Source organism: Schistosoma haematobium, chromosome 1 (genome assembly GCF_000699445.3).
Source record: "Schistosoma haematobium chromosome 1, whole genome shotgun sequence".
NCBI classification, from domain to species: Eukaryota; Metazoa; Platyhelminthes; class Trematoda; order Strigeidida; family Schistosomatidae; genus Schistosoma; species Schistosoma haematobium.
The window spans coordinates 583,038-608,436 of NC_067196.1; positions in this window are offsets into that span (position 1 = coordinate 583,038).

Sequence of the window (25,399 nt, forward strand, 5' to 3'; positions counted from 1 at the left end):
TGTGATGGGACACACGAAGAAGGAAGCAATAGCGATGTACACAGTCACCAAAATATGTTGCAATTGACAATGGTGGTGTACAACAACAGCATCATCATCAGATGACATTGTAGTGGTCTACAATTAACCCATATTCCAATCTATCTGTTAACGCACATGCGATGGTTTGTCCTGGTGAAAGTGATGTTATAATGGTAGGTTTGAAACGGTTACGAGTTCAGCTAGACTGCGAAAGGAACAAACACTCAGTGACCGAAAACCAATAAGATAGGTATTTGATGTATCTCAGCCCCGGTTCCTAGAGGAAGAAGTGCAGTCACATGATTGCTTGTATTATAAGCCTACGTATTTAGATATTTTAGAGGATCAATTCAAGTCTTCACGAATTCACCAATAGTTTGTTTTACTTGAATGGGGGAGAAAATTCAGAAAATGGATGCATTCTTATAGTAGTCTATGAAGATCAATTCTTCAAAATGATCATTTTTCAACCTTCGTATATTGATATTCGATATGGATTCACTTTACCAAGGATACTTATGTTCGGTATCTTACTTATGTAAAATGTATTATGACAGTGTTTAAAATAGCTTGATGATAATAAGATTATTATTATTATTGTACACCTAGTTATCGTCAAATGTTTGCACACTTCATAGAAAATGTCAATCTTCTATTCATGTTAGACAATGTGTATCATTAATTGAATAATAAAACGATGCAATTGTTCATTCATTCACTTCATCTCATTCATTGATTGCAGTAATTTCTTTCTTTTTGGCATGAGTAATTGTAAACCTCTATAATGGATCCATCAGTTACTTTCTATCAAAATATTCTTCTTCTTCTTCTTTCAAATAGCACAATCAAAATGTAATTGGAATGAAAAGCGGAAACCATCTAACCGACTAAACATTTTTCTTTATCTGATCTACATAACGTTTAAGAAGTTGTAGTGTCAGTCATTATGTGAAGCCCATTCTATTCATTCAACTTGAGTCATATTTTGACCTTGTTAATTATTCGTTTATCAGGCTTGACTGTTTTTATATGAGCCTATATGTGTGTACACTGCATATCCCATGTCTCATCACATACCTGTAGTTCATTTTGTCTGCCTATAAATATTGAGTAACAACTGGCTAAAAATGAGTTGGCTTACCAGCCATCTCCACTGAGTGTTGTTTTGCTTTTCTCTATTTCATTCACTTCATATATAAAATATATGTATTCACAAGTCGATTCTCTTTATTCGACTTATGTAATTCTGTTATTTGACTAACGCGATTAAAGTCGACGATGATATACGAGGATAGGCGGCGTATATATTTCAACGACAATCATCATTACAATCTACATGGAGTCAGATCTACGGTTATGTATTTTTCAATAGGATAGAATACAATTTTCTATATATATACAACTTTATATTACCGGAAAACTATTCATTATAAGCTTTATTTAGTACTTCACTTGGTATTATTTTACTGGAATCTTCCCATTGATGTTTAAGAACTGAAATTGATCAGCCTCTTATTGGCATATGTGCATACTGTGACTCCCAAACAGGACGAAAGGCGCGTCCTGGATTCCACTGCTAGCCACTATCCATCTTCGTTTATTTAATACTGAATATAACATGTATGTATATATATAACTTACATTCTATAGGTAAGCTTGAAATGGAAATAATAAATAGCGATAGACTATAAAAAAGTGGATTATTTCAATAGGGATCGAACTAGGCAATTCAGATTACATCATAAAGACAGGGTCTTAAGTACAATAATAAATCAGATGAGAGAACATAATCATCTTCTTAAAACTAGGGAAGAGTAATCGAACAATGCAATCAAGGGTCAATGAACATGTGCCCAGATGGCTTCAACATCAATGTGTGCCAAATGATCCGATCAATGTACGAGGTAGAAAACCATTGTCATCGATAGCGAAACATATAATTGAATAAAACAAGAACAAATAACGGTGCAGAATAGCATGAATTCATATTATTTCGACGTTTCTCGTCAGTTGCTTACCAACCAAAATTGTGATAGAATTTTTACATTGAGATAGAGTGAAAACAATTGTCGTAGATGAGTGTGAATAACTGGATTACAATAATAATTATAAATATATATATGCTAGAACAGGTCAGAGGTCAAAAGGAATTAATTCGGGTTGGTTGGTGTAATAATGGAATTGAATAATGAGAAGATGGATTACGTAATAATAATAAAATAGAATTTGAAAAGTTAAGATAATTCAAGAGGATCAGGTGGCGGAAATGTGTGAATGATAATGTGGTTTAAGAATGATGTAATAGGGGAGGAGTATAAATATTTTAAAATAAATAAATAAATAAAAAGGGGTTATCAGGGTAGTGATAAGTTAATTAAAGTCTCTTTTTGGATGCATACGTCGTGTTTAAGTTTTTTTATCATGATGGCTTCAGCAAAACAGAGGGTGGTCGTACTTCTTTGTCTATTGATAATTTTGAAAGCATGTGGAATCTCGATGGTGTGCCCCGTGTCAAGTAGATGTCGAGCTATTCCGCTGTTGAAGGCCTTATTCCCTCGCAGCCTCAAATTTTTTGGAACATGTTCAGAAATGCGGACTTGCACTCTTCTCTCAGTTCTTCCAATGTATGTGCTTCAGTTTCAATTCGAGTTAGTTTTTACTGGATAAATTCTGTACGTATTTTTCTGAGTTCGTAGAAAACACGTAATGTTTTTGTTCTTTCACAAGTATTTTGGTTAATGTCTTTAGAAATTTATGACTGGTTTTGGACTGAACATCGTGAATGAAATTCATGCAATGAATCTACATACAATGTTTAAATCCATAATAATTTTGTCATAACCGAATGATTCTGTTTTAATTGAGACAGGGCACAAGATTGACATTAATACAGCATTTCGAATGTTGTATAGAAATTGTGAAGGATGAATTCTTAAGTTTATTGAAGCTTTGACTATTCGTAAATTTAAACCCCCTTTTGTGTACAAAAACCATTTGTCTTAACCTTCAATTTACCTTGGTAACCCTTAAGTCATTCTATGGCCTAGGATAGCGCGACAATTTCTTATTGTTTCTCCCTCCCTCCTTCGTTATTTTACTTAAACTTTCATTTAATTGACCTTTATTAATTTTCATATAAAAATGCCTTGACAAGTGTATGTGTGTGATCAGATTGTTCGAAATGTATAGCGCATAAACATCACCAATGTTTTTAGATCAACTCCGTCTTCTCATTGTTCTATCTAAATCATATAAATGAAGATCAATTAGTATTTCATAAAATGAAACTTGTGTTAGCAACTAACTTTCAAATAATCAATAGTTTATGGACAGTATTTGAATTGTCTTATGTCTTAACTAATACTACTGTATTGTTTATAAGTAACAAAATATATACACAAAAGAATTTTTGCAGTATAAAGTTATGGAGATTGTTGAGCTTTGATTGACATCATGAAATGAGCATTCGTGCACGTGACCGATAGTTTCTGGGTTTGAATCCTGTGTGAGGAATAGTGGATGCAAACTACTGAGGAGTTCCATACTAGGATAAAATGGCCAACCAGTGCTTTCAGGTTTTCATTGATGGTCTAACATTGATCGATTCATGATCTCAATCATAAACATAATTTTCATTTAGATTGTTTCTATCTGATACTTAAATGTTGTAGGATTTCATATATCATCGACCTAAATTTATCATACATTTGTTGGAAAGTACTTTTCATATTTGGATACTTTTACTACACACAAATATAATCGAAATTTCTCTCTCAGCTAATCAAGTTTATTTTAACTCCCAACTCAATAATCATCAGTAATACTAATTATTTCTGATATACCTAATCGAACGTTTTTCAGCACCATCGGTGATATCTCGATGAATGACCAATAAATGTCGGGTAACATAGTGTAATATCTTTATAAAGTGATAAGCGATTCGTAAGAGTTTGTATTTATTATACACATATTTCTATACATTAAATTTCGGTGCACAAATTCTTGGTAAATAATTATCTTGTGGTTAATTTCACCCATGAGCATCATTCGTGTCTCGTCATATTTAATACTCCATAGATGGCAGAGTTTATCTGTGTATCATACGTCTGCCTGTTCAACAGCTCAAGTTATAAACCTTCAAATTCAGATTTGATCAATTATGTTAACAACAACAATTGAATATACAATTTCTTTAACAACAACCTTAAAGAATATATTTTCAGCCAATGTTCATTGTAAGCTATCAAAACATTTCAGTAGTGTATGCTTGTTGACATTATTTAAAATAGATAGATAGATAGAAGCATTCCTAGTGTACTTCAAATGAGCTAATAAAGCATAGATGTTTGATGTATACACCACAGTAGTCATCATATTTCAGTACAACCTCAACAACTGTTGTGACAGTTAACGAGTTACAATATATGAGACAAAATTTGAATTATCTAATTATATAGGTTTAAATAGTTTTAACTTGTGGATACCAAAACTACTGTCATCAGTTCATAATTAAAAAGTATAACCTCAGTTTCATTAAGCACTTCTATCACAGATGGTCTAATGATCATACAACCTGAACATTGAAGTTCATGATAATGATGATGATGTCGACGTTGATGTTTGTCAGATGTTAAATGTGTTACAAAAGAATGTTTAGTTTTAAGACTTCCACCATATAATTTAGAATGATCTTTCAATGGTATAGAATATGTCACATTTGATCATATTGAAGTTGTACAATAGACTCTTCTCTTCTTCATTTTCATCATGGAATAATTTTGATTGAATATTTTGTATGCAAAATACTTCCTTATTACTTACATCATGTGTACTAGGGGTACAAACCAATGATATTGTAGTGAATAGAACACGGATGGGGACAATGGAATGTATTTCACACAAAATGACAGAGTATCTCAATAAATTATGAGAACCATAAATTAAATCTTTAATTTACAAAATCTCCACCAATTGTGTTAAAATGTTTGTTTCTAAACTGATTTCCAACTAGTTTCTAACACATACATGTAAACAATAAAATATGAACTTGAATTGGTTCAAACGATGTGTACAGAATGGAATGGGAATTGCTCCTTACGAGTAGGGATGAAATTTTCTTTATTAAAAAATTCATACATAATTATATAGATTGATTTTCATAGACTGATTGAACTCTAAAGAAAAATTTGTTTTCGATTTCAGAGAGCGTAACTTTCCATTGAATAATCATTGAAATGAATCTTTTCACCGACATAGGAAAAGTGTCACGTCTAGGAAAATCCATAAACTGAGTTACGCAAATTAGTTTTTATGCAAGTCAATGATGTTTGTTGTGTTCGGGTTTTTGTTACCCAGAGAACTGAAACAGAACTGAATTTCGTTAACTATTGTTTGCTATCTCCTTGAAAATAGCTTTATTGGGTGAATTAAATTAACGTAGCAAATGTACAACTCCCACTAACAAAAACTTCACGTTAATAGGTACCTCCTGCAAATTTTCGTTCTCGGTATATGCAGATTTGCGGAGATTGTAGAATTCTCGTTATTTAAATCCTAAACTATTCTTGATTAAGTCATCACTAAAAACCTGGAAGCACTTGACGTCCGTTTTGTTTTTATATGGAACTGCTCAATAGTGCTCATCCACGAACTCGTATCCGGACATTGAACCTAGGATTCTCGGTTTCACACGTGAACACATAGCCTCTAGACCACTGAGCTGATATCTAGCAGTGCTAATGTCTAACTCCAGTGATACCGGTTATATATATACTTCTTTTAGGAACATGCACTTGAAGAATACCTCAGTTCTTCCCCCATCCATTAATGTGTAGAGTAATTCCAATAAACAAAGACAAACTGAGTTAAGTATAGATCGTTAATTCTGATGTAAATACCAGTGTGTAACTAACTAAAAAAAAACTTATTGACAATAATTTACTGAAAAACAGATAAGAAAACAAAATACAAAATCTTTTTCGATGACCTGAATAAATCAAAGCTGAACATTGTGGATTTTATCCATTGTGTGTTATTGTAATTTGTATTTTAAATAAGAGGAGTTGTGGATGATGTGGTATTTCTAACGGTTGAGTTGACGGGTCGACTTAAGCTAAATCATCATTGAGAACCTGGAAGCACTATACGGCGATTCTATCCAAGTCTGGGACTACTCAGCAATGCGCACTCACGATCCCGCGCACCGGATATGAACATAGGACCATCAATCTTGTGCGTGAACAGTTAAACTCTAGATCACTGAGCCGGCATCCCATGGTGTTAATGTTTAACCTCCATCGAAGTACAACAAGTACCATTCATCGTATTTCTTGTCAAAGGCTTGAATAGCTTGTAATTATCAGTAGACATACATATATTTATATTCATAGAACAATTCTATTATTTTTCTATCTGCAAAATACGGATAGACATCGGTATGCCCCAGTGACTGCCATTACTTCACTTTATCTTAACACTTATTATTATTATGAATTCGATGAAATGATGTCTTATGTTGTAATTTTGATTGAATAGAATGACACTGATTGCTGGTGAGGGGGGGACTATTATAAAAGATCACGTGAAATTGAGTATGTTCTCAATGAATTCAATGAAGTCATTTTATTAGCTTATTAACGAGCTGAGTCATCCTAACAACAACTTGTCTATATCATTGTATCTTTATTACTATTATGAATGTATGGACATGTATGCCTGAATATTGCTTACGGCCATCGCATTTATTCACTATGCTAGTCGTACTACTAACCACTTATTTGATTCGATGACCCATTCATTTCACTATGTATATACATGTCCATGTTATTCATATTCATTGATCTAGCTCTCGCTCTCGCTCTCGCTCGCTTAATTGTACGCGCTTGCTCGTATTCATATTCGCTGCCTCACTCGCTCGCTTGCTTGCCTTTCAGCACAACTCTTCTATGCTCGTTTAACGCATCTGCAATATTTGAATATCTGAGTTTGGTGCCGTAATAAACGTAATCAACGCTCCGTATTCGCCTTCTGATTAGTACACCGTTGAGGCGTTATATAGAACGGTTATCAAGACGAACTGTATACGAAGTTTAAAGATTATATCGGATACCGACCAACACAACACATGTGTTAAAGACTCTGATGATTCACGACATACCGCAATCAGTGTCAATAACATTCCCAAGGTATACATGACATATATAGCGAATATATAATTAAAATGTGGCAAAAATTGATATTATTACAGCTTTTAAAACGTTATGTAGAAATTGTCAAAAACGAATTCTTAGGTTTATAGCAGCCTTGGCTATTCGTTATGTGTACAAAAAGAATTTGTTATAATCTTGAATTTACACTGATTATTATTATTATTATTATGTCTATCCACAACCATATTAATTATGACCTAGAAAGACTCACCACACACATTGATAAATGCCTTTAGCACTCTCCGCAATACAACAAACTCTTTTCTCAATAGCCCGAGAAAGAATAATGGATAACAGTAAAGAATAATAGGTAATATGCAAGAATTGACAAATTGTAAGAGTAAATTACGAGTAATCCCAAGAGCTTGCAATCTATTTATGTAGTAAGTCAGACGGAAAACCTTCTTCGATAACAATAAATTGTGAGAAGACCAAGACAGATCAGAGGAAAAGGTGACACCAAGATAATTGACCTTCGACACTGAGTTTATCAAAGAGTCTCCGATGGTAAAAGCATTATGGGATCTCAAAAAAGTGTTTATATTCCGTTCATGTCTCAAGCTAAAGTTAACAGCTTGACATTTAGACGGATTAAGTATGAGACCATTACCAACAGACAAACAATCAATACGAGACAAAAACTCATTCATTTCTATGGGATGTAAAAAGGAAGATATAGGCATACATACAGTGAGATCATCCGCATACTTCACAAAAGTGTTTTCTGTGGAAGATGGCAGGTCATGCATAAAAAAAGAGAATAGAAGAGGTGAAAGAACAGCTCCTTGTAGTAAACCTTCCTGAGACAGTAGAGACTCCGAACACTTTCCTCCAAACACAGTGTACTGTTCCCTTCCAGAGAGGTAGGAACATAGCCAGTTGGTTATCCAGCTGTCAGTGTTGACGCTGATTAACTTGTTAAGTAAACGTTGTCTTGATATAGAGTCAAAAGCTGAAGTATAGTCCAGAAAAGCACAACGAACATACTTCTTACCCTTTTCTAAGTTGAACACTATGTTGTGGTGCAGAACTGCAACAGCATCTAAAGTGCTTCTTTTGCGCCTGTATGCAAGCTGGTATGGGTCAGTATGCTCTTTTATCGCAAGCTGAAGTGGAAGTATTAATAATTTTTCCATGGTTTTGAGGAAGGGTGAAGTTATTGCAATAGGTCTAAATTTTACATTCTTATCACCAGATGCTTTCTTGGGTACAGGAATTATCTTCATCTTTCTCCACATTTTCGGTATGAGATTAGATGAGAAGGATCTGTTAAACATAGTTGTGAGCGGATGACACAGAACGTCAGCACATTTTTTAAAAAGGATGTTTGGGATACCATCAGGTCCCAAACATCGAGATGAATTAAGCGACCGGAGACATCCTCGTACATCAGTTTCAGTGAAAGTAGGAACACAGCTATTTTTTAAACCCGTGGATAGAGGGAGCATCACATCAGATGACTGACGTACAAAAGACTTATTTAAGTCACAAACATTCAGCTGGTTATCGCTTCTAAACTGTCTGTCACCTGTAAGTTCTTTAAAGAGTTTCCACATACTTGGAGAGTTTTTGCAAGATAAGAGCTTTTGAGTAAACATACAGTTGAGACGTCTAATCTCTAGGTTTATCAGACCATTTAGCTTACGAACTTCATTAGAGTTCTTCTCCTTGTACATTCTTTCTTTCATCCTTCGTAGTCGTTTTAGTTGTGTAGATGTAAATCGATCAAAACTTACAAAAATGGTTTCAGTGGGACAGCAAATATCAAAACAGAATTTAAGGTAACAAGTGATAACATCAGTAGTGTTTTCGAGTGAGTCATCTGTAAATAATTCCCAGTTAGTCGTATGAAACATGCTTCTCAGATTTCGGATATTTTCTTCTGAGTAATTCCTATATTTGACTTTCTTGGTTTGACGTAAGAGTATACTCTTCTCATGCTTTCCATATACTTTAGGTAGAACACGAATTATACAGTGATCTGAACTAGACAATGGAGCACGTTTACGAGTCGCATATATACCCACATCATTAATGAAGACGAAGTCTAGATAAGCATCCAAACGGGTAGGAAAATCCACTACATTTTGGTGACCTAGTGACGTAAGGAAGCTACAGTCACATGAATTGAAGTCACCACATACAACTGAAAGTGAATCACTGAAGGCAGTAAGAGCGAACTCAGTGAATTCATCAGCAAAAACAGATAGTGCAGATGATGTGCAATCTGGAGTCACGTAGATATTGGTAGCATAAACATATTTGTATTTATTTATATGTTTTGGACGACATCTTAGAATTAGACAGTCGATAAAGTCATTTGAAAACTTAAAACACACAAACGAAGATCGACACCAGTTTATGTTTACAAACGTAGCTACACCGTCAACACACCTCTTTTTGTTGTTCGATCGATCCTGACGATAAATTTTAAAATCACATAGTGATACAAGGCAGTCATCCTGTAAATCATTCAACCAAGATTCTTGAATTGTGATGACACCACAATTACGATACGTATTTTGACTAAGTAGGAATTGCAGATAGTTCACTTTGTTGATTAATGATCGGCAGTTAGAATTAAGCAACTCGGGAATTGGCATACGATTAATGTTCATTCTCTTTAATGAATATTGCCAACCACCACGATGCCTTTTATAGTACTTTTTCGTAACTTGTGCAGCGAAAGGTCGTAGGCTTTTCATAAAAGCGCTTGAATAGGTTATACGATTAATGGACATAATTATAAATTAAAACAAATAAAAAACAGATAACTTGTTGAAATAATCAGATGGCAGAAACAGGTAGCCCAGATATTCAAGCAGACCGACACTGATAATCCTTCAGTCCATCCATGACCTAAGATAAAGTGACCATTCCGTATTCTTTCTGTATGATGAAACCGTGTTCCTCTCAGTGACTAGCTTCGTTAAGGGAATTCTCGGAGTTCTAGCGAGAAGCTGTAACCATTGGAGTTCAATTCGTATCGGGTAGAGACATGTATCTACCACAGTACAATGGAAGATGGTCGCGCGATGTCGCGGATTGGTTGAAGTTAGACATTAACACCGTGGGATGCCAGTCGGCTCAGTGGTCTAGGAGATAAGAGTTCGCACGCGAGATCGCAAGCCCTGGATTTGAATATCACGAGTGAGATCGTGGATGCGCAATGCTGAGGAGTCCCACAATAGGACGAAACGGCCGTCCAGTGCTTCCAGGTTTTCAAAGGTCATCTAACATCAATCGGTTCATAATCTCAATCATTTTGTTTTTGACAACAGCTCTGCATGTACTAAAAAGTGATCATGTAAAAAACCTGTGGAGAATGAAGATCACACCTGAAATCAACAGTTTATCTATTTGAACAGTTTTAAGTAGAGTCAACCTTTTATGATTTGCATCTATGAATATGCAAATTGCGTAATGGCATTATAAAAAGTCCCTTCGGTGTAAATATTTCAACAAAAGGAATAGAAAATCGGATTCAAATAGTATTGTTTACTTGAATCTTCATATTGATGTTTACGACTGCAATTGATCAGTTTCTTATTGGCATATGTGCATACTGTGCGTATTGCTTCAATATTACATTCATTCATTAGCATAATAAACAAAGATGGATAGTGACTAGTAGTGGAAATGAGGACGTCCCTTTCCTCCTATTTGTGACTGGTCAACTGGATGTACATGCATCCCAAAGTTAATGTCTACTCCGGGACTCCAACCCAGTACTGTTCGCTTCAAATGCCATAGCATCATCCAATTAGCTACTGTTTCCTGATAGCCATCTTTACTTGGAATAGGAAATTGGCCTAAATATTAAAAGCATAACTTTAACTCCACTCGACGAATGTTTTAATTGTCATATTATTAAATTTTCTCGATCAACCGAATATGTTATCATCCCATATAAAGGCAGTTTATCCAAGCGGATTAATATTTAAATATCAAAGTTTCTGTCTTATCAACTTATTTTCCCATCATTTTATTGAAGTACACTTTATATAAACAATTCATCAATGTAGTAAAAGTATCCAAATATGAAAAGTACTTTCCAACAAATGTATGATAAATTTAGGTCGATGATATATGAAATCCTACAACATTTAAGTATCAAATAGAAACAATCTAAATGAAAATTATGTTTATGATTGAGATCATGAATCGATCAATGTTAGACCATCAATGAAAACCTGAAAGCACTGGTTGGCCATTTTATCCTAGTATGGAACTCCTCAGTAGTTTGCATCCACTATTCCTCACACAGGATTCAAACCCAGAAACTATCGGTCACGTGCACGAATGCTCATTTCATGATGTCAATCAAAGCTCAACAATCTCCATAACTTTATACTGCAAAAATTCTTTTGTGTATATATTTTGTTACTTATAAACAATACAGTAGTATTAGTTAAGACATAAGACAATTGAATTACTGTCCATAAACTATTGATTATTTGAAAGTTAGTTGCTAACACAAGTTTCATTTTATGAAATACTAATTGATCTTCATTTATATGATTTAGATAGAACAATAAGAAGACGGAGTTGATCTGAAAACATTGGTGATGTTTATGCGCTATACATTTCGAACAATCTGGTCACACACATAAACTTCTCAAGGCATTTTTATATGAAAACTAATAAAGGTCAATTCAATGGAATTTCAAGCAAAATAACAAAGAGGGGAGAGAGAAAGAATAAGAAATTGTCGCGTTATCCTAGGCCATAGAATGACTTAAGGGTTACCAAGGTAAATTGAAGGTTACGACATTGATTTCGAAGTCATCTAGGCGCATGTTCATTGACTCTTGTTTGCATTGTTCGATTACTCTTCCCTAGTTTTAGGAAGATGATTATGTTCTCTCATCTGATTTATTATTGTACATAAGACCCTGTCTTTATGATGTAATCTGAATTGCCTTGTTCGATCCATTTCAAGCTTACCTATAGAATGTAAGTTATATATATACATACATGTTATATTCAGTATTAAATAAACAAAGATGGATAGTGGCTAGCAGTGGAATGCAGAACGTGTGTTTCGTCCTGTTTGGGACTCACAGTATTCATATATGCCAATAAGAGACTGATCAATTTCAGTTCTAAAACATCAATGGGATGATTCCAGTAAAATAATACCAAGTGAAGTACTAAATAAAGCTTATAATGAATAGTTTTCCGGTAATATAAAGTTGTATATATATAGAAAATTGTATTCTATCCTATTGAAAAATACATAACCGTAGATCTGACTCCATGTAGATCGTAATGATGATTGTCGTTGAAATATATACGCCGCCTATTCTCGTATAACATCGTCGACTTTAATCGCGTTAGTCAAATAACATAATGACATAAGTCGAATTTATTATAGATGTTGCCTGTTCTGAATTAAAATTATTCCTCTCATCCCATATTACACATACTTACCTATTTATACCTTTTTATAATTTTAAATGATCTAAAAACGCATTTAGTATTATTTCCTACTTCTTTATTTGCCTTGAACTTGTCTAATTGCGTTAATTATGAATTTACATTTTGAACTGTAAAACTTAATAAAAATGTTTGACAACAAATATTTTTTCGTTTATACCGAAAATTTTGTTGCCATAACAACGTTTTTATTTTAAATAATCGATTGATAAAAAGTCTTTTGTGTCATGATCACAACTACCATAAAATTAGAAGAAAGTATATTTCTAACACGGAACTATACGCCGTAATCTCATAGATTGGTGAATTATCTACAAATTAATAATCATACAATCATCAATTCTATGCCTATTTATCATGCGTGAAATATTTCAGTTATGTGTCATTGTAATAAATAAATACGAATCATTTTCATTAAATGGGAGCTTCTTTATTCGTCAGTAATTAGGAGATGTAAGTAAACTTCTAAAGATCAAATAGATCTCATCAAATGGAATACTCACAAATATCAAATCAATACAAAATATATTTTCAGTACTAATAAATTCCATATACGTTTACTAAGGCAACTAATTCAGTGAAAGTTTTGTGAATATTTGTGATTTTCTAAGAATCAGTCAAAAATAAAATGTGTGAAGCGATTACCACTTCATCTAGTCTGCGAACGGAACAAAGACTCTGTGACCAAAAACCAATAAGTTAGCTATTCTAATGCGTTCCATGGGCGTTAACCACAGAAAGAAGTCCAAGTTCGAAACGGGGTTAATATATTCCGCAAGCAGCCAGAGGCACGAGCAATCCCGACAGGCACAAATCAAACGTATTTACATTCACATAGTGTAAGCTGATTCTCAGTGACAAATCGATAAACAGTACAGGGCAATAAGAATGAATTGAATAGTGAAAATGTTAATTGACAAAGTTATTAGATGTATCAGCTGAATAAATCCGACCAAGAATGAACTGGAAAACTCAGGAACTGATACAATTATTCGTCGATGATGTTTGATGAGGTTGGTGATTTCGCCAACATCTGGACCCACAACTGAACAGTATCATGCTCATGAAAATACTCGAGGTTTATGAATTTGATCTCATGTGAATTCAAAGCTGGGCTCAAAATGGAGTCCGGAAACAAATTCACTTACTAATCATTTCTCGCTTGAACCAAATTATTGTCTGACGTAACTATCAATTTTTATCAAGAAACGTACCATTTATCGAGATACGCATCTCAAGCAATGAAGAGGAGTATGAGTTTGTTGAAAGAAAACATCTTGATGATTTGAATGTTCGAAGTTCTACTTAACAGACCGACTAATTTGGGTGTCATAAGAAAATCAATGATATTTGCATATCATTTTTCTCTTCGTACATGATTTCTCTGTATATAACGACAATGAATGACTTCTAGCGGTATTATTTGCATTCCACGTAAGCAACGGTGGTCATCGGAGTTTATCCATTCCGGGTGTGAGGAAAATTTCACTATTAGCAACAAGTGTGGCCGTAATAATTTCACAAATAGGCTGGAGTGGTTGATATAGGCAAGTGAATATCAGCTTAACAGTTAAGAAGATAAACGAACATTACAAGTCTCGATGATCTTGCACCTTGTTGACAACCCAAATACAAGAATTCAACAGTTGTCCACTGCTCTCCGGCATTATAATAAATTTCCCATCAGAAACTAACTCTGTTATGTTAATCTTAGAATTCAACAACGTTCACAACCCACTTCTTTTTAAAAAACTCAAAATGTTCAATAAAGAATTGTGGACCAAAAGCATCCACTACTGTACCAAATCGTCATTTCGTAGTTTCGATCTCGACAATGTAATGCAGATAAATATGAATGGATGTTCAGCATTTTTCAATACTCTTTGACATATTTTTACTTGATGAAGTTCAGTCGATTGGAAGAAATGCTTATGGAACAATCGAATAACCTGATAAACCACAATTAATCAAGTTTGGCAATGAATCCACCGACAAAACTTGGATTATTCGATGTATGAACTGGAATACTGATGGTCAATCAGTGAATGGCTTAGATTATCAATTTCTCAATTTTCATGAAAATAAAAGAGAAAGTTGTTCATTTTAGAGGGTAACGAATCTTTCTTCATCTAGGATGATGTGATCTATTCATTTTATAAATCGTAATACTCTTTAAAAGATGAATAATGTCTGTTGAAGTTAAGGCATCAAAAGACAATCACCAACACAAACCACCTACAATCCTCAATATGAACAACGCTAACATGAGAACCGAATAAACATGCTAATTGACATTGTGTCTCATCAGTCTAGTGGATTATACATTAAGTTCAAGTGTGACTGAAGACTTTAACAGTAGAATGTGAACTCATCTAGCTGAATAGCTTCACAAAAGATCAGATGTGTTTGTTGGATTTTCTTTTCTGTCCATTATTCAAGACATAACCGTTTTATAAATGCAATTATACTTAGGTATCCTTTCGTTAATTCACATTACTGTCAATAGTCTTGCATATCAATAATGGAAGGATACGGAAACACAAAGTTGTTGAACAGTTTTAGACTCTTTACCTCTATGTGTGTATGGAGCTTAAATGGTGATCGACAACAAAGTAACCAATTGAAATTCACTTTCAACAAGTCAATCATGGGAATAATTTGAATTGATTACACTAAACCATGATCATTAGTTCATGTCAATTAATGAACAATTCAATATTAGAACTATTTTGTGAACTCCAGATACATGGCTCCAATGGATACATCAATTGAAACTCATTTATACAATCAGACACTTGTTTGTCTGTTTGGAAGGAGATTCAATGAATAATTCATAAATTACATAGGCATTAGTAATCCATATACTTTCAATCCAACACTCTATGCATAAAAGTGACACAAGTCATATTTCTCTCTATATGTATAGAATTCATTTTCAAATTACATTAGTCTTACATTGTTTCAATCACTCACTCCCTTTCCACTCTTTTGTATATTGTCTTGTACTACTTATTTATATTCAGTAAGAAATGGTATTCGCAACAATTTTTAAACTGATGTTGTCACGCAAGTTATAGTGTAATATTCTGAAATGTTCACATATATTTATTACGTTTATTGTACTTATCATTGTATTTATCATTTTCATTAATATACCTTGATCACTGAGGCGGTTATCCACAGTTTTGTGCATTTGTTTAAACCCAATAGTTTCCAAAATGTTTTGCTCTTGGTTCGGGTTTCGGTTGTTCATAATTTGTTGTTCACAATGTAGAATGCTGAATATTAAAATGAACAATCTGTAAATTCCCTTACTTCAAGAAAAGATCACAGTGGGATAGAAGGAAGAGATCAAGTATAGAACGAAGAAAAATAAGCAAAATATTTGAGAGAGGAGATCATCCTTTCACTTCATAGAAGTAGAGAAGAAACTGTTTCAATGTATGTCAATGAACTAGTTGCACTAAAACCCATTAAATGCTGTCCCTTTTCATTCTTTTCTTATTCAGCCGAGTTGAAATTGTTACATGTGGTTAGTTAGTGATTTACTTATGAAACAATTTTACTAATGAAACGGATTCTGTGGTCTTTATAAACGACTGTAAATGAAGATACGAGATTTGGTAATGAGAATTGAATTTCTAAGTGAAAGTTGAATAGCAATGGGAGTATCAACTTGTTCAAAGACAGAACGTGTTCTTCGGAAATACTTGAAAATCATAATCAAGTTGCATATTTGAAGGAAGTTTATCATTAGCTGACATCATTGAGTGACATTCAGTTAAATAAACATTAAGAAGTATTAGGTGTTGAATAGATGTTTCGTAGTGGTGTGAAACACTTAACGACATGAACAACTAAGACTTCAACAAGAGTCGATTTTATGATCATTAATTTTATTGTCAGTGATTAATATTCTTAAATCCACTCAATTGGTATTATATAGTTGTCTTTTATTGCTATCGGTGATCATTGTCAGGAAGATGATTGCTCACTATTGACTAGTTGCATACTTGCATGAAATGACAGTCCAATACTTTTAATTCAAATAGCGACGGAAATGAGGAGATACAACTTGGCAGTACTGGGAATCAGCGAAATTCTGGAAGATGTTGAATCCTTCACATACCTAGGAAGCACCATCTATGAACAAGGAGGTTCAGATGCTGATGTGAAGGCGAGGATTGGCAAAACAAGGATCGCATTCCTACAATTGAAGAACATATAGAACTCAAAACAACTTTCAACCACTATCAAAGTAAGAATCTTCAATAGGAACGTCAAGGCAATTCTACTATACGGAGCTGAAACTTGGAGATTTTCTAGAGAAGATTTTGTTCATCAAGATGCAATGTAAACGGCAAACATTTCCAGAGATTCTTTAAAACCAAATGTTTCGATGATGAAACGAAACTTTTCAGATTGTTTTTTTGTTTTGTTTATAGACTAGTACATTTTTTGACAACAAAGCTCTGTGTGAAACTTCATTTCTTGAAGGAGCCATACTTCAGTTTATGATTCGTCTTTTCTTATTTATAAACCATTTCAATACACATTTACATGCTCTTCATTGTGTGATTGGATTATTGAAGTATACATTATGTAAATCTAATGTAGAGTGAAAAAATTCTTCCACAGATGAATCACGACAAGATTCTGATTGTTTAGAATACTTAAAATGATTTAATTTAATTTTAACCTGGTTAAAATGATCGCACGTATGCATGGTGAAATTCATATTTACAACCTCTACTCTCTCCCTTTCTATCTTTTCCTGCTGGTTCAATCCATCTTTGCCAACAATATGTCTGTTAACATTGATTACTGTACATGCTGAACGATCAATCACTTACCTTAATATTCTAGAAATTTACTCAAACTATCAAATCAATCGGTTAGCGGACTATGAGTTGAAACTACTTCAAACCAATATTCTGTATAGAAATATGTTTTCGGATATAAGACACTTTTATAAGTTGAACTGATCAACCGTGTGAATGAAACCTGATGAAATTCGGAATAACAATCCATGAGACTAGAATACCCGACAGTGACAAGTGATTTGAATTATTTGTGTGAATAAATTTATTGACCGTTTTAAATACTTGTCTTATAGTAAAGTTCTTTTAGGACAACATCGTTACAGGAAAGTGATTCAACGATACATATCTTATTTTCTTATAAATGTTTTCATAATACACAAAGTCTTGTTCAGTTCAGTGGTTTAAATTTTCCGTACTACTATCGGGATAACTTTGTGAAATGCATACATACCTTCAAACTACTTTGGAAATTGAAAGTAGTCCAACGATATAACAAACATTTATTTACATCTTAGATGGTGGTTGGAGGTAGTCAACAGGAAACCCAGGACCCGGGTTTCGTGCTACTTGGCACTCGTCAGCAAGGTGTACCTGTAATCTTGAGGGAACTGGTGCTCCCTGGAGGATTCGATCTCGTGTCACCCAGCTTCACAGTCAGAGACGTTACCACTGTCTCGGATAGCTCAGTTCTTTTTGGTATATTCCCATTTTTTGAATCCTACAGATTTAGTTGTATAACTATTCATATAATTACTTATGTGGTGTATGCTACTGATGTTGACAGATATAAGTAGTATGTATCATCAATCAAATGTGAAATGCCTAGTGGCAGAAGGCTAAGAATGTTCGAAAAGAAGAGAGTTTAGACAGAGAATGCATGGTGTAAAGATAGTGATGATGATGCTTTGGAAGATGATGATGATGCGCACTGCTGAGGAATCCCACATTAGAACGAAACGGCCATCCAATGCTTCGAGGTTTTCCATGGTGGTCTAGCTTCAACTGACTCATCATCTCAACTTTTGAAAATACTATATTATGTACAAAAACCCTTCTGCTAAATGTAATAGATTATCTATAGTTTGATAAATGAATTGCTATGAATACAGTTTAGTAGCTTTATGCTGACTCCACATCTGAAGCAAGTTTGTTCTTCGGTTCTGATGGCCATTAAGATATATATATATGTCACTAATCCTCGTATACAATCATCCACTTAAATCACGTTGTTGAATAAGTGCGTTAAATTGGTCAAATACGAGAATGGATTTCAAAAACTCAGTAACGTTAAATGGTAGATGGTTTCCATAATTTACCTTTCAATCACTTCAGAGGATAAATGAAATTCTACTTTGATTCTAACTAACAAATGTCAGTATGACATAAAACCAATCACAACAACTGACATAGGAATTTATACTCGATCTCTTCGTGTCACAGGTCTACTGTTTTGACTTTTTGACTGATCTCAAAGTGATGATATAATATATCCTGGATAACAGCGCAAAAGTCATTCATCCATTTGGCTAAATAGAGTTTGTGGCATTGTAGTTCATGCCAGTTCGTGATGAAAACCCCTTCATCTAATTCCTACCCTTAATGATCAACTGTAAATAATAATCTTTGTTCTTCACACTGGTTTATAACCCTCATTTAGTCCTAATTATTAAGTGAACACTGTGAAAGTGATTTTAATGTCACTCAAAAGTGGTCTATAAATTATCGTGTCTTATTCACTACCATTAAACATTCTTTCAATCATGTAACATGCTAAAGTATAGTTCTCGTTATACATTAGATTTGAAGTTCTAGTCGTTACTGAATGCATGTTTCTTATTCCACTGATTGACAGTGTGCAATAAAGAACATAGTTATGCCTAAACAGAAATCTCCAATGAAAATCACATTCATTTAAGTAGTATTAACATATAAATGAACAAGAGATTTGATTATAAATACTGAATGCCACTATAATCTTTACAAAACCCTCCTTCTGATTATATTAGCTAATTAAACTAGAGGTTAGACAAGTATTTTGAAGACCCATTGTGACATACAGTTATCCTTTATTACATCATGAATACTCACTGCTTACAAGTCTCATACTAAGACAATACCGTGGTCTAATGATTTTTGATTTTCAATGGGCAACAATTGAAAATGAGTCCAAAATGATTATCTACTTCGTCGGAGAATATCTATTGAGGAAAAGAAAGAAAACAAAAAAAGAAAGAAAAATAATGAAAACTGTTATGACATTGACGTCTGACTTTTCTATCACACAAATTATCTACCAATCCGAATACGACTTATACGAATCTTCACACTCGGCCAACCAATGACGTTCAACTAGTGTGGGCAGTCTAGCGCCTTATTGGTCCTAGGTCCTTCTAGCCCGTTTATGTGAGTCCAAAACACAGTACCAGCTTCCGCAACATGAATCGAATCGTTTATTTCAGACATACTCGGTTTATATATCAATCAGACAGACCGCAACGTACCATAAAATAGAAAATAACATGTGTACACAAATATATCAAAAAGTGGCTGTGAACGCGAGGGACAGTAATTAATAGACTGAGTATAGCTTAAGAACCGTAAGTCGTACAATAATATAGTATAAGTCAAAATAAAGCTTATAACAAGGGGAATATAAATATACATAATCTAATGATTGAATAGTTATACAATAAGAATATTTATAGAATATTAGTCCATTAATAGTCCTCGGAAGTTACCTGTAATTTAATCTTCATCGGGATATAACACCACATTGTTTAGCTTATCTCTAAGAGAAACAAATTTGGATCAATTATCTTCGTATAACGTGTAGATATTAATTTTCTTATCGATAATGAAAATAAAGAAAAAAATGAGAAAAAAATAGAGAAAAATCAATCAATATGATCCATGATGTTTTTCTTTTAAAATCCTTCTTTCAATTTTTGAATAGAGAGAGAAATGGAAAAAAAGTGAAGGTGATTTTCAAGAAATATCTAATAAAGAGAAACAAGAAGGTAGTGTTTGTTTGAATGTTTCTATGGATGAGAGATTTAGTAGTTGGGTGGTTGTGTGGTATTGGTTTGAGTCGTGAAGTGATATATGGACATAGGAATGTAGATCTATCTAGTTGATGAGTCTTAACTAGGACGAAACCTGTGTCCTGGATTTCATTACTAGTCACTTACTATCTATGTACAGAATGCTTGTGAATTAAGGTGATATCGATGCAATCCGCATAGGATGCACATATGTTAATAAGAGATTGATGAATTGCAGCCCTTAACCACAACGAGAAGATTGAGGTGAAATATTGACAAGTGAATTTAAACAAATTCCCCTTGCACAAGCATGTGGCTTTCAGAACACAGGAGCTAAGTGGATAACAGTGGATACAAGGTTCGAATCCCATAGTGAACATCAATTCGGAGATGATGTTATACCCAACTAACGAGTTGCAAATAGGATGAAACACGCGTCAAACTGGATTCCTCTACTAGCCACTATCCATCTCTGCCTATATAAGTATTTAGCTTGTAAAGAAGAATAAACTGTAGTGACTTTGTCTCATTTGAGAAGTTTTAGAATTGTCCGGGTGAAAAGAATGTAAAATAATACGAAGCGAATAATGGAAATGTAACACATCAACTCATCTAAAGTTTTTTAAGTTAATCAAACGATGTTTGTAAAGAAAGAGTTGTCAAGAAGTCAATACTTGAACACTTTTTTATATCTAAAATTTATTCATATTCAATCACTAAGCAACAATGTCTGCATACAGGTATAGATGAACATGGTATTAAAGCAAAAAGAAAGAAGGGGATGAGAATGAGGGTGAGGATGGGAATCGAATCAATATTACTAGCATATGAACCAAATTTAAAAGAGAGGATGATGAATTGATTTTAAAACAATTAGTCCCTTTGATAAATTTCGATAATGATGCTAGAAGACGAAGATTATCAGAACTATGTGATATATTAGCGCAATACATTTCGAACAATCTGGTCACACATATACTTGTTAAGAGCATTTATATATAAAAATAAAAGGTCAACTAGACAGGAAACGGGGTAAGAGGAGATAAGGCTAATGATAAGAGTAATAATAATAATAATAATAATAATGTGAATACAATTTGAAAACTAATCACTCTGGATAATAAGTCAATATTACCAGGGTAGGTTTTTAGTTAGAAAATAATGTAAAAATGAAAAAGAATTTCCTTTTCTATGTTGTTGTTATGGCAACGAGATAGATACAGAATAAGCTAATGAAATTAGTAGGAATGATAAATACGAAAGACACCGTAGATCTTGTGATCAAACCCTGAGCAATAGTGAGAATTTCCACCATATGACGAAACGGCTATCATTGGTGGTCAAACATCAATCGATTAAGGATCTCGATCAACGACTTAATAATCTTCACAACCCTATATTAATAAATTTTTATTCGTCAAACAAATAGAATATTAAGGTATCATGGAGGGAATACGATCGCCTATTCATAAACAACCCTACATTATATTGCTACGTTCATCTAACGCTTTCTAGTCTTTATTAGTATCTACCTTGATGTGGAATTAATCATTCATGAATACAATCGGTGAGTTGGTCGAATCTATAAAAATTCTCTTCACACAAACTGGAATGTTATTAGTTGATAACATATAATTGGTTTCAGTTCAAAAGTGTTATTGTATCCAACCTACTGATTCAGTTATGATCCATATTCCACTCAGTTATTCAAAGAATAAAAACAATACTAATACTTCATTATCAATTGTCGACAAACAATTTTCGCAGTACATTTATACTCATATAAGGTGACTACTTGATAACAATATACAGGTTCCCTTGTTTGTAATGCAAGACTGGCTTAGCAATTACCTATGCTTACTGTCCCATCAGGACGCTAAAACGATGTTATGAGAAAATATTAAACCAGTCAGTGAGAACAAAAAAGATGAATAAGCCAAGATGAAAAGTGGCTAGCAGTAAAGTTCGAGAAACATGTTTCATCCTGTTTGGGACTCATCGGATGAATATACCTGCGAACGGTACTGGGTTGGAGCGTTACAGTGAATATCAAATACTATAACATGATCTTATGTCGAAGTGATCCTTTCTATTACCATAAACAATTGATTATTGACCGATAGGAGAAATAGACACACTAACTTATATGTTAATATCCATTTTGTGTTATGATGACTAGACTATTCCTTGAATTCTTCTGAAACCAGAAAAATGCTTTAAAAAAGTGCTTTGATAAGAAGCCGTTTTAATAGTTGAGATCATCAGTCAATTGAAGCTACACCAACATGGAAAACATGGAAGTGCTGGATTGCCGTTTCGTCCTACTATGAGGCTCCTCAACAGTGCACATCCATCTTTTGTTTACAATTGTACAGAAACACTAGTTGTATGGTGTATGATATTTACGCTTGTAGATATAAGTAGTATGTAGCCGCTATTGGGAGTGGAATGTCTGGCTACGTTCATTCGTCCACAGTCACCCGAACTTGTACTTATTATTCATAATACAACCATTATTACCTAATAAACATGAATTAATTACCTAATATTAAACTGTATAAATGAAGTGTATGATGATTCTAAGGGTTGCATCAAACTGTATAATAATAATAATAATAATAATAATAATAATAATAATCAACAGTAACTCATAATCATTCCACTTTTAATGGAACGAATCAAACTTCCTCAATCATACGTCTTCTAATAGTCATTAAGTCAATTATATGGATTTCATGTGACCAATTTTATCTGCATAGGAAATTTGGAATTGTTAACATTGACTAATTCACTCCATGAGAGTAAATTATATAACAAACTAGAATATTGAAAGTATGGAGTATACGATGAATACTTGCTCCGTAAACTATGAAATTAGATTTCATTTTATTTAACACTCATCAGTAAGATATATCTATAATATTTAGGGTATTGATGTTCCTTTGAGGATTCGTACCAAGTCATCCAGTTTTATAGTCCATGACGTAACAACGTAACCGGCCTATTCAGACGTCATATAGACTTAAGAAAGACTACCTCCAACCACATAATATTCCATTTTTGTCCACTTGATATCTAGTCGCTTAAACGTTAGTCGTATTCGCTCAATGCTAAAGACTGGGTAAACTGTAGTGTCAGTTATTATGGCAAGTCCATATACCTTATTCTACATCCTATATTATTCATTTCACTTGAACCATATTTCGACCTTGTCAATTATTCGCTTGTCAGTCTTGATTGTTTTTATATGAGCGTATATGTGTGTACACTTCATGTCCCATGATTCATCACATGTCTGTTGTTTATTTTGTCTGCCTATAAATATTGAGTAATGCCCGGCTTGAAATGGAGTTGGCTTTCCAGCCATCTGCGCTGCGCGTCATTTTGCTCTGTTCTATCAAATTCACTTTACTTACGAAAGGTCATTCTCGTTAATTGACTTATCTAAATTCCGTTATTGACTAACGTGATTTAAGTCGACGATGATTTACGAGAAAAGGCGATAGCAAACATTTATACGATCTAAATAGGAGTCAAATCTACGAGCCACTAAAAAACACAGCATTGGATACTGCTCAGTTATTCTATATAAATACGAATTAAGAAAAGACCAATATCATTTGATTAGATGAGTTGAAGTGTTAAATGTTTATTATTTATTCTTCTTAACAAGCTTATTACTTAGTTAAGCAAAGATGGATAGTGTTTATTAGAGGAATCCAGTTTGACACGTGTTTCGTCCTATTTGGAACTCATCAGTTGGATCTACCCGCATCTGAGTGTTGATGTTCACTATGGGACTCGAACCCAGTATTGTTCACGTTATGCACTTAGCTTCTGAGTCCTCAAAGCCACATGCTTGTGCAATGGTAATAAGTTTAAATTCACTGTAATTTATCAATCTCTTATTAACATATGTGCATCCTTTACAGATTGTCTCGATATTACCTCAGTATATGGCAAGCCTATTTGGCCACTATATCATTTGTCTCCTCATTGTAACTCAAATACTTAATTCACTATGTTAATTTCGGTGTGCATTTCAGACTCTTAATTAATTTCAGTGTGTATGATCGAATGCATGTCTGTACATTAACCCTTAAACTATCCTCCTATTTGTTGCAATGTGCAAATAATCGATAATTTATCTACACACCATTAACTCTCAAAACTATATATATGGATTTTTTAACACACACACACACACACACACACACAAACAGACTCACTCACTTTGCTTCATCGTGTGCTTGCTCGCTGTACGCTTGTGGATTTTTATTAATCACTAACACAATATTATCTCTACAACTGGTGTTCAGGTTTCTGAATGATCTTGAGTAAATCCGTAGTTCTACTAGGAGATTAAGCCTACCTTAAATACACAGTTTACGGGGATATAACTTATTGAAGTCAGATATTGAGGACATTAGCCTCAACAAGTACATCAGCATTCAAAGAGCATATTGTAAGTGACTAGTAATGAAATCCAAGACACAGGTTTCGTCCTGTTTGAGGCTCATCAACTAGATAGATCTACATACCAGTGTTCATCTAACACTCCACGACTCAAACCAATACCATACAACTAACCAACTACTAAATCTCTCATCCATAGAAACATTCAATCAAACAATACCTTCTTGTTTCTCTTTATTAGATATTTCTTGAAAATGACCTTCAGTTTTTTTATTTCTCTGTTGGTCATGACAATAGCAACCACATCCTGTAGAAAACTTACTCGCTTAGATTAAAGCGCTAACCAGAAAACATAATTCAATTGTGATATCTATAAACAGATTATTATGATTATTAATGAATAGACTTCCCTAATGTGAGTGAAATTGATAGAGAACTAACATGATGATCA